Here is an 8,608-nt window from a genome sequence, read left to right on the forward strand (position 1 = left end):
TAGATTCTTTCAAATAAATTTTTATGTAGAGCAGGGGTGTCTAATGTTTTGGCTTCCCTGGGCCTCATTGGAAGAAGAATTGTCTTGGGCCACACATAAAATACCCTAACACTAATGACAGCTAACGAGCTAAAAGAAAAAAATTGCAAAATAAAAAAAAAAATCTCATAATATTTTAAGTTTCCGAATTTGTGTTGGGCTGCATTCAAAGCTGTCCTGGACCACATGCAGGCCAGAGGTTTGACAAACTTGATGTAAAACCTCAGTATATAAGGCAGATAGAGCAGGACCCCTTTTGTTGAAGGGGTGTGTTAAGCCTCCCCAGCCATGTGGAACTGTAAGTCCAATTAAACCTCTTTTCCTTCCCAGTCTCAGGTATGTCTTTATCAGCAGCGTGAAAATGGACTAAGACACCAGAGAAGCTGAGCCTGGATGGACTTTTTGGAGCCTGTATCCAGGCCTTGGGATCTGAGTCCATGTGACCACGATAAGGCAGACATGGCTGCCAATTCCAGCAGGTGCAGAGCAGGAGTCCTCTGTTGTTGGCTGTGCTCTGCCCCTCAGGCATGGGGCCAAGACAGAAACATCTGAAGTGGGTCTTCCCAGTCACCCCTGTCCACCTGGGCCTGGCCCACCCAACAGCTGGGGGTTAGTGCCTTGCAGAAATTTGAGAAGGCTAGAGAGTTGGGTAATCATGACTCTGAAAGCCAGCATCCACAGTCCCCCAGAGAGCTGGGCCAAAGTGGATGACACCTCCAGGTTCTGGGGACTCCCAGGTTTGGATTTAGGACTGAGACTGGAAGCTAGAGGCCCATAGGCATCTCTACTTATGGGGGCCCTGGTGTGTGTTCACTGCTGTGTGTAGGTGTGAAGGGAAGGGGTATAGAACATGGCTCCTCATGGCTGTCTAGAGGACATGGGAAGCATTCTGGGCCTCAAATCAACAATGATCCCAACTCAATCTGAACCAAGAGCTCACCATCAGGCTTGACACAGGGGACCCAGAGTCTAAGATACAGGGGCCTCAACAACACTGCTGTCCCTTCCACTGGACAGGGTCCCCAGAGCAGCCCCTCCTAGGTCCACAACTGCAGCCACTAGAGCTGCAGCCACTAGAGCTGCAACCACTGTTTGCTTGACCTGACAATTTCTGAGAGCTGGATGGGCAATGACTCTGGTTGGATGCTGCAGAGGACACCCATGAGCTTCAGGGAGAGGTCTTCAGTGGAGAGGCTCCTGCACCATCCTGGGCAGAGGTAGGGGGTGGCTTTCCTCCCCTTCCCCATCCCCAGTGCCGAGAGGAAGGAGCTGGAAGGGGGAACATAAATGTGAGCCTGGTTCTCTGATGTTTGGTTTAGGGGTTGGGCTGTCACATACATGGAGGGAAGATTAATGTCTTACTGGCTGCAGGACCTTGGGCAGGTCACCTAACCTATCTGAGCCAGTGTCCTCCTGGTTTGGGGGTTGGGCTGTCACATACATGGAGGGAAGATTAATGTCACTCTTACTGGCTGGGGGACCTTGTGCAGGTCACCTAACCTACCTGAGCCAGTGTCCTCCTCTGCCCAGTTAAATTAGAGGACAAGGATCACCCAGAGAGTGACTGTGATGCCCCAGCCTGTGCCTGAATTCAATCAGTGTTGGTTGGATGTGCAGCTGCCTCTCCCCACTAGAGCAGCAGCTGCAGCCCAGCAAGGGGATGGTGGCAGTTTGTCATCCTGCGGCTCTGGCAGGGGTCAGTCAGGCTGGAGGAGAGTCTAGCCCATGGGGTGGAAAGAGGGGCTCTCCCACAAAAGCCTTCATTGTGGACCATGTCATTTCATGCTTAAGGACATTTACAACCTGCCCACTGGGAATCAGAAAGGCAGCGTCATTCCCTTCCAGTCATCAGGAATTGAATTTAAAAAGCCAAATGACCTAAAATCTCATCTTCTTTCCCAGATAGGAGGATTTGAACAATTTCTCATTTGCTTTCAAAACAGTCCCTATCTTGTCTCCGAAACAGGATACCATGGCGTAGCAGTAAGCCTAAAAGACAATTCCTTCCATGGAGTTATAACTTGGGGGCCCCTGAAATTGTATAAAGCATTTTTACCATCTATGTGCTGCGGTTCCATAGGTTTTAGTAGATCTCCAATGGAGTTTGTGACTCCCTCACACAAACAGGGTATGAATCACTGATGTCCAACCCTTCCTTCTTTTTTGGGTAGGCACAGACAAGTCCTGAATTATCAACTCTCGAGAGAAGGACCATATGCCCAGCACAGTCGCAGAGACCTAGTGAGCCCCAGGGATGCTACTAGAGGAATAAAAACAGTTGAGTTAGCAATGTTGAGTGCATTGATGAGTAGTTGAGAGCAGCAATGACACTGCCCCGGTAAGAACAAAATACATGTGCATATATGCACTATGAAATCGGAATTGTGTAGTTTGGTGATTCTACACACGTTAAATGCTCATAGTCTTAAACTGGCATTGCACAATATAAGGATGAACAGTAAAATTCATACTAATAATTTAAAATTTTAATTTTTCTTTACTTAGAATATCATTAAATAGTAAATAAAAATACCATATGACAAGTTGAGAGAAAGACCATGGAAAAAAGGAAAGGGCTTATATTTATAAAGGTATAAAGATAACTTTAATGGTATCTTTTCCTGCATTTTGAGCTAGGGTTCCATGTTTTCATTTTGCACTGGGTCCCACAAATTACCTATCTGGCTCTGGTTGAGTCTCCCTGAGGCACAGTCTCGGTGATGACTAATGAGCTCCTTCCTGAAATGTCCATTCAATGAACATTTATTGAATTCCTACTGTTTGCCAAGCTTTGCACTCGTTGCTAGGGATAAAAAGTCAATAAACAATTGTATTCTCAAGTAGGATAGGATGAGGACTCTCTTTTTTTTTTTTTTTTTCATACAGCGTCTCACTCTGTCGCCCAGGCTGGAGTGCAGTGGTGCGATCTTGGCTCACTGCAACCTCCATCTCCCAGATTCAAACGATTTTTCTGCCTCAGCTTCCCGAGTAGCTGGGATTACAGGCACCTACCACCACACGCAGCTAATTTTTGTATTTTTAATAGAGACGGGGTTTCACCATGTTGGCCAGGCTGGTCTTGAACTCCTGACCTCAGGTGATCTGCCTGCCTCGACCTCCCAAAGTGCTGGGATTACAGGCATGAGCCACCGCGCCCAGCCAGGTACTCTAATTCTAAAAGCACAGTATAGGACCATGGTTTCCAACTATCAAAACCCTAGTGCTTATCTATAAAAGGCAGCTCTGGGAGAGAAATCTCTTTACCGCATTTCAAGAACGCTCATAGAAACTTGAATTTCTACCTGACAAAAAGGCTTCAGCCAAGCTACCACACCAGCTATGTGATTAAATGTTTGCTAACTGTGCCAGACCTCAGACAAACCAGACAACACCAGTCTGCTTCTGTCCTTTGTCCTTTTTTCTTCTGAGCTTTTTAAACACACTAGAATCTGCTAGCAAGTGACCTAAACTGATATGTATCAAGCAGAAAGGAATCAAACTATCAGTTATAGGGTCTTTGATTATTAATCTTTTTAAGATAAAGAAACACATTCTCATTTATATTGAAGTTTGGCTGACAAAACCCTTTCAAAACACGAAGTACATATTAAAAAAAAAAAATGAATGTCTAAGCCGGGACAGCGCTGAGAACCGCTGGGGGGTTCATCCCACACTACCATCAAGGAGGGTCCCCTACTCCCTTTCAACACAGACCAGGGGACCACCAGAGCAATTCTCATTTCCTGAACCTCTGTAACATCCTCAATTCTTGGTATTTTACAGCAAAAATCCTTAAGCCTCTAAGCAGGGCCATGTGCTTGTATGTGTGCTTGTACATTGTGCAGGGCAGTGAGAGAGGGAGGGTGAGGCTGCCAGGATGCAGCCACTTCCCCCTCCATAGTTGTGAGTGGAAGTCGCATGGCCAGTTGGAAAAGCATCCCAGGGAGAAAGGGAGTGCTTGACTGGCCTGGGGCCTACCCAGCACGACGCCACAGACCCCCTGACTACTACAGGGGAGACCAGCATTAGACAAGGTCCCACAGTAGTCACCACCCTTCAAGCCCCCTCCTTGCCATGAGACCTTTTTCAAACTCCTTCACTGGGGTCATCAGATACCTGGCGCTCCGTACCCCTCTTCTGAGTTCAGCTTAGGCAGCCATCCATGCACCCTGCTACGAGTTGAGGTCATTTCCTCGATTTACAGATGAGGAAATTGAAGCTTAGCAAGGTCACATAACACACGGAAGGTCACACGGAGAGGAAGGGGCAGAGCCAGGATCTGTGCCTGAACCATCTGGCCCTAGAGCTGGGCTCTCCGGCCACCCTTGCTGCCGGCTGCCTCTGCCTGCCCTCTCTGCACACCTTTCCTTCACCTTTTCTTCTCGCAGCTCCAGCTGGGGCTTGGGTGAGTGCCACTTAGTCTGCACTCAGCTGTTTTCTCATCCCTTCCTGGGAATGAGTTTAATGTCCTCAACAATGAGTGCTCAGAGGTCGGGGGCTGGGTCCTTAATGCATGTCTCATAGCCTGGAGGTTCAAAGCTCACAGCAGGCACTTGGAAAACATACATGTACAGTGTATATTTGCTGCCCCCTTCCCAACTCCCTCTACCCTGTGGAGTGCCATCTTGTGAGTATAAACCTATGAGCCCAGAAACCCACCAGAGTCAGCAAGAGCAGGACATCTACACGAAGCAAGGGCAGTATCAATGGAATGAACAGAGGGTCCAGTCTCTACTCCCGACCCTTCTCCCCACAGTCTCCATCCTCAACAACCCACCTAAACCAACCAAACAGAACACCACCACCTCCTCTATCATGGGCACGGTCATTAATGCTCCTCCTATGGGGCTTAGAAAAGGGTGGTAAATCTAGATTCTGTGCCCCAAACCTGGGCATGGTGTTGGACACAGCAGCTGTGCTGCCACTTCCAAGTATATTTCTAGGAAAAGGCAGCACAAGAGACTATTTTACGTGGAGGAGAGCTTGGAAACCCCAGGAAACATGGCTGCTGTAAACACAGATCAGGGTCATCACATGTAAATATAGCCAGGTTTCATCACGTGGCTGTCATCACGTGGCTCAGTAATCACTCAGAGACCAGAGTTCCTCAGCACTGCCAACTATTTCAGAAAAACAATGCTGAGTGGACATCTACTGGGGGTGAGGCACATCTGGGCAAGTATGCCTGGGAATACCCCCAATAGAGGACGATAACAGACAGAGTCACCCTAGATAGGTAGCTCTCAAATATCTGTGCACAGCTTGTCCACCTTGCAGATGTTTCGTGTCCTCCGTCTAGTGCCTGTCTCAGATATAGATGGGTTAGAGTTCTCACATAGCCCTTGTTGCTGTGTTGTAAGCAAAATCATTTCCATATTAACTCTGACCAAAATTCAGGAAATTAAACCAGTGGCATAAAAATAGCCATAGGATGAATTCCATGGCCAAGCAGAAATGGTTTGTGGAATAACCACTTCGTACGTCTGAATCCTGCCTATAATCCTCGTTGAGGGTCAAGTGCGGATTTCTTCCAGTTGCGGTACTATTATTTCTACTTGGAGTTGAAAAGACCCCTCTAAGTCTTCTGGTGCAACGGTTTTCTAGTTTTATTTTAGTGAGAGAGGCTTTTCTTCAAAGGAGATCCTATCTGAAAGCTGACATGTAACTTAGATTGACCCCGAGCTGCTGGTGTGAGGGACCTGGGGCCCTGCCAGTGGAGCCTGCTCTTCCCTTCCAGAGCTCCTGGGAGGACAATTTGAAAAACACACATGCACACCCCCTTACTAATTTATTCACTCACTCGTTCACAAACAATAATATCTCTTGAGCACCTACTGTGTTGCAGGTGGAGCCAGCAGGTAACGGCACAAAGGCAGTCCCGCTTTTGGTGAGCTCACATTGTAGTAGGATGTGGCAAAGCTAAGTTCAGACAGGTCCAAGTGCTAGGAAGGAACAATGATGTGATCATGGCTGGGAGGTGGCTACTTTAGATGGGGGATCAGGAAAGGCCTCTCTGAGGAAGCAAAACACAGTTGAAAACAGAATGATAATCTGGAAAGATGCCCTGATTTGGACCAAAGAGGAAGCAGACCCAGAGAGGTGATGTGACCTTCCCCAGGCAGGGAGCCGAGCCGGGACCTGACCTGGGTTGCCGGCATCTCCCATCCAAGGATCTTTCCTTTCACAAACACTGCTAAACAGCTATCACATACAAAGAAGTCTCAGTGACAGGTGACATCCGAGGGTGGACAAACCACCCAACTACATCCTGGAATTCGGTGCCGTCTGTGCATGACTTTTGATGCCTCCCTCCTTCTTCAGCCCAGTCCAGGGTTGGCCCTGGGTCTGAAGGCACTGTAACCCAAGAGATAGAACTTGGTGGTGGACACCCCAGACCTGTGACCTTGGCTGGGAAAGCTTTTTCATCTCCTATCTCCCTGGCTACAAACTGTGAAGGGTGCTCCTTACTGCTTCATTTGGCAGCATAAAAAGAAGCAAGTTGGTGGTTATAAATGTCCTGGGCTCATCTGAAGGAAGGCTCTCTGGAAAGTCAAGGTGCTTTAGGCAGACTTAAAGACATCAACGCCAGTTTTCCTCTTGTTCTGCAGCAGGCACTCACAAAAGAACTATGGGGAATCACACAGGCCTGTACATATTTCACACGCGAGTCCAAAGGTGGGTATAAAATTCCTGCTATGCTGAATATAGTGGGAAACAGCACACAAATGCCTCCCTCTGCTACCCACAAACCAAACAGCTCTGGGCCACCTAAGCCCTCGCCAGACCACCAACTTGGCCCCTGTAGGCCAGTAGTGCCCCTTACCCTAGGAGTCTTAACTACCATCAAAGCATTTCCAGGCATTAATTGGAGCCTCCAGTCCCTTGGGAGACAGATGGGGCCAGTGGTTATTAGTCCCATTTTGCACACAAAGCAACTGAGCCCCAGATGACCTATCTGTCCAGGGAACAATGCTACTGACACAGTGACAACCATTAAGTTCTGATTCAAACCTGTCTCCAGCCTCTAACTGCTGATTTCCACTGCAATCCAGCTGCCCACAAATTGAACACAGACTATCCACTTTGGCCTAACACCACCCTCATTCTCTTCTTCACGCTCCCCCGCACACACCCTATGCCCCAGAGTGCACTTATGAGTTTTTCCAGAAGCTGCCTCTTCTCCTCACCCCCAACCCCCACGCTCACCTCACAATACTTGCCACGAACTGGAGACCTCTGGAACACTTATTCCTCCTGCACACAGCAGCTTAGACTCAAGTTAAGATGCTGTCCCGCCAAGCCCAACTGGGCTGCCTCCCTTTCATAATTTCCACCAATTCACACATGTGCACACTGCACATATGGCTGGTGAAAAGGATACACCCCAGAACCTTCCATGCCTTCTTTCCACACGGAGCCGGCCAACTGCACATGCAGGGATGGGCACGAAAACACAGGTGACAGGGCCTACACAGCCATGTTGTCACAAATACACAGACATGCCCAGAACATGAGGACATCCCTGCACAGGCAGACAGGCCCTCTGAAAGCAATGTGCACCAGATACAGCATTTTGGTGTAGCTATGAGAGGAAGCTACTCGAATTCAGGGTGGACAAAGAATGACATTTTCAAGAGGAACACACATGCCCCGGGCACGCTGGACGGCACGAGGCCCTCAGAGGCCCAGAGCTCTCACCCAAGGCACAAGTGCAGAAAGGCAGACTCATGCGCGTAGTTATGGACGCCGTGTTGCGTGTCCCATGCAGACACCAATACCTGCTCACATGCCCCGCGAGTGTCCCAAGCATTCCGCCTCCTCCACTCCTCATCCCCAGCCGGCTTGCCTCTGCCCGCCCGGGGGAAGCTCGGGACAGTCTAGCTCGGGACTGCCGGCGGGGCGGGCAGCGGAGGTGGAGGCGCCTCTCCTGGACCCCCAGCCCCCTCCCGCGGCGCCCCCACTCCTCGGGCGCGCTTCTGCACTTACCCTGCCAGGGGCTCCGGAAGCGGCGAAGGGAGCTGCGCCTAGAGAGACTGAGAGCGGCGGCTCCCGGGGCCGCCCAGCCGCCCAGCCGCCCACCGCCCGCAGCCAGCGCTCCTCCCTCCCAGCCCGGGAAGGTCAGCGTGCGGGCAGCCCGGCCCGCGCCCCTGCACCCACGGAGGCTTCCTGCCGGCCCTCTTGTCCCCGCCTGCCCCGCGCTCCGCCGCGACGCCCCGGCGCCGGCTCTCCCAGCCCAGCCGGCAGGACGCGCCCAGGAGCCCCGCACGCGAGCTGCCGGCTCTTTGTTTGGGGGTTTGCCTCTCTGCGATTCAGAGCACGCGGAGGGAATTAAGTCAGAGTCCGAGGCAGCTGTGCGGTTGCCGGGGGGATCCCTAAGGGGGGCGGGGCAAAAGGACGGACTAGTAGGGCGGTGGAGCGGCTTTCAAACTCCCCGCGCTCCGCAGCTCCCCGCTTAGGTCCCCCTGCCCTTTACGTTTGATGGCCCCTGGGAGAGGTTGGCCTCTGGGGGTTTCCAGGGACCCTAGGGACAAGCCTGTCTGATAAGAGAGAGGTTCTCCATCCCCCTTCC

At 50.6% G+C, this 8,608-nt stretch overlaps 1 protein-coding gene across 3 annotated transcripts in view; it reads right to left on the reverse strand.

The window, feature by feature from the left end:
- Positions 1-8,329, reverse strand: part of TSPAN11 (tetraspanin 11) — a 70,019-nt gene extending 61,690 nt beyond the window's left edge. For all 3 annotated transcript variants that reach the window (XM_019039440.4, XM_063694072.1, XM_063694073.1), the window contains exon 1: positions 8,026-8,329. The gene's annotated coding sequence lies outside the window, so the exon portion shown is untranslated. The remainder of the gene's footprint in view (positions 1-8,025) is intronic.
- Positions 8,330-8,608: the final 279 nt, after the last annotated feature.

The sequence above is a fragment of the Gorilla gorilla genome, chromosome 10, assembly GCF_029281585.2.
Source record: "Gorilla gorilla gorilla isolate KB3781 chromosome 10, NHGRI_mGorGor1-v2.1_pri, whole genome shotgun sequence".
Taxonomy (NCBI): domain Eukaryota; kingdom Metazoa; phylum Chordata; class Mammalia; order Primates; family Hominidae; genus Gorilla; species Gorilla gorilla.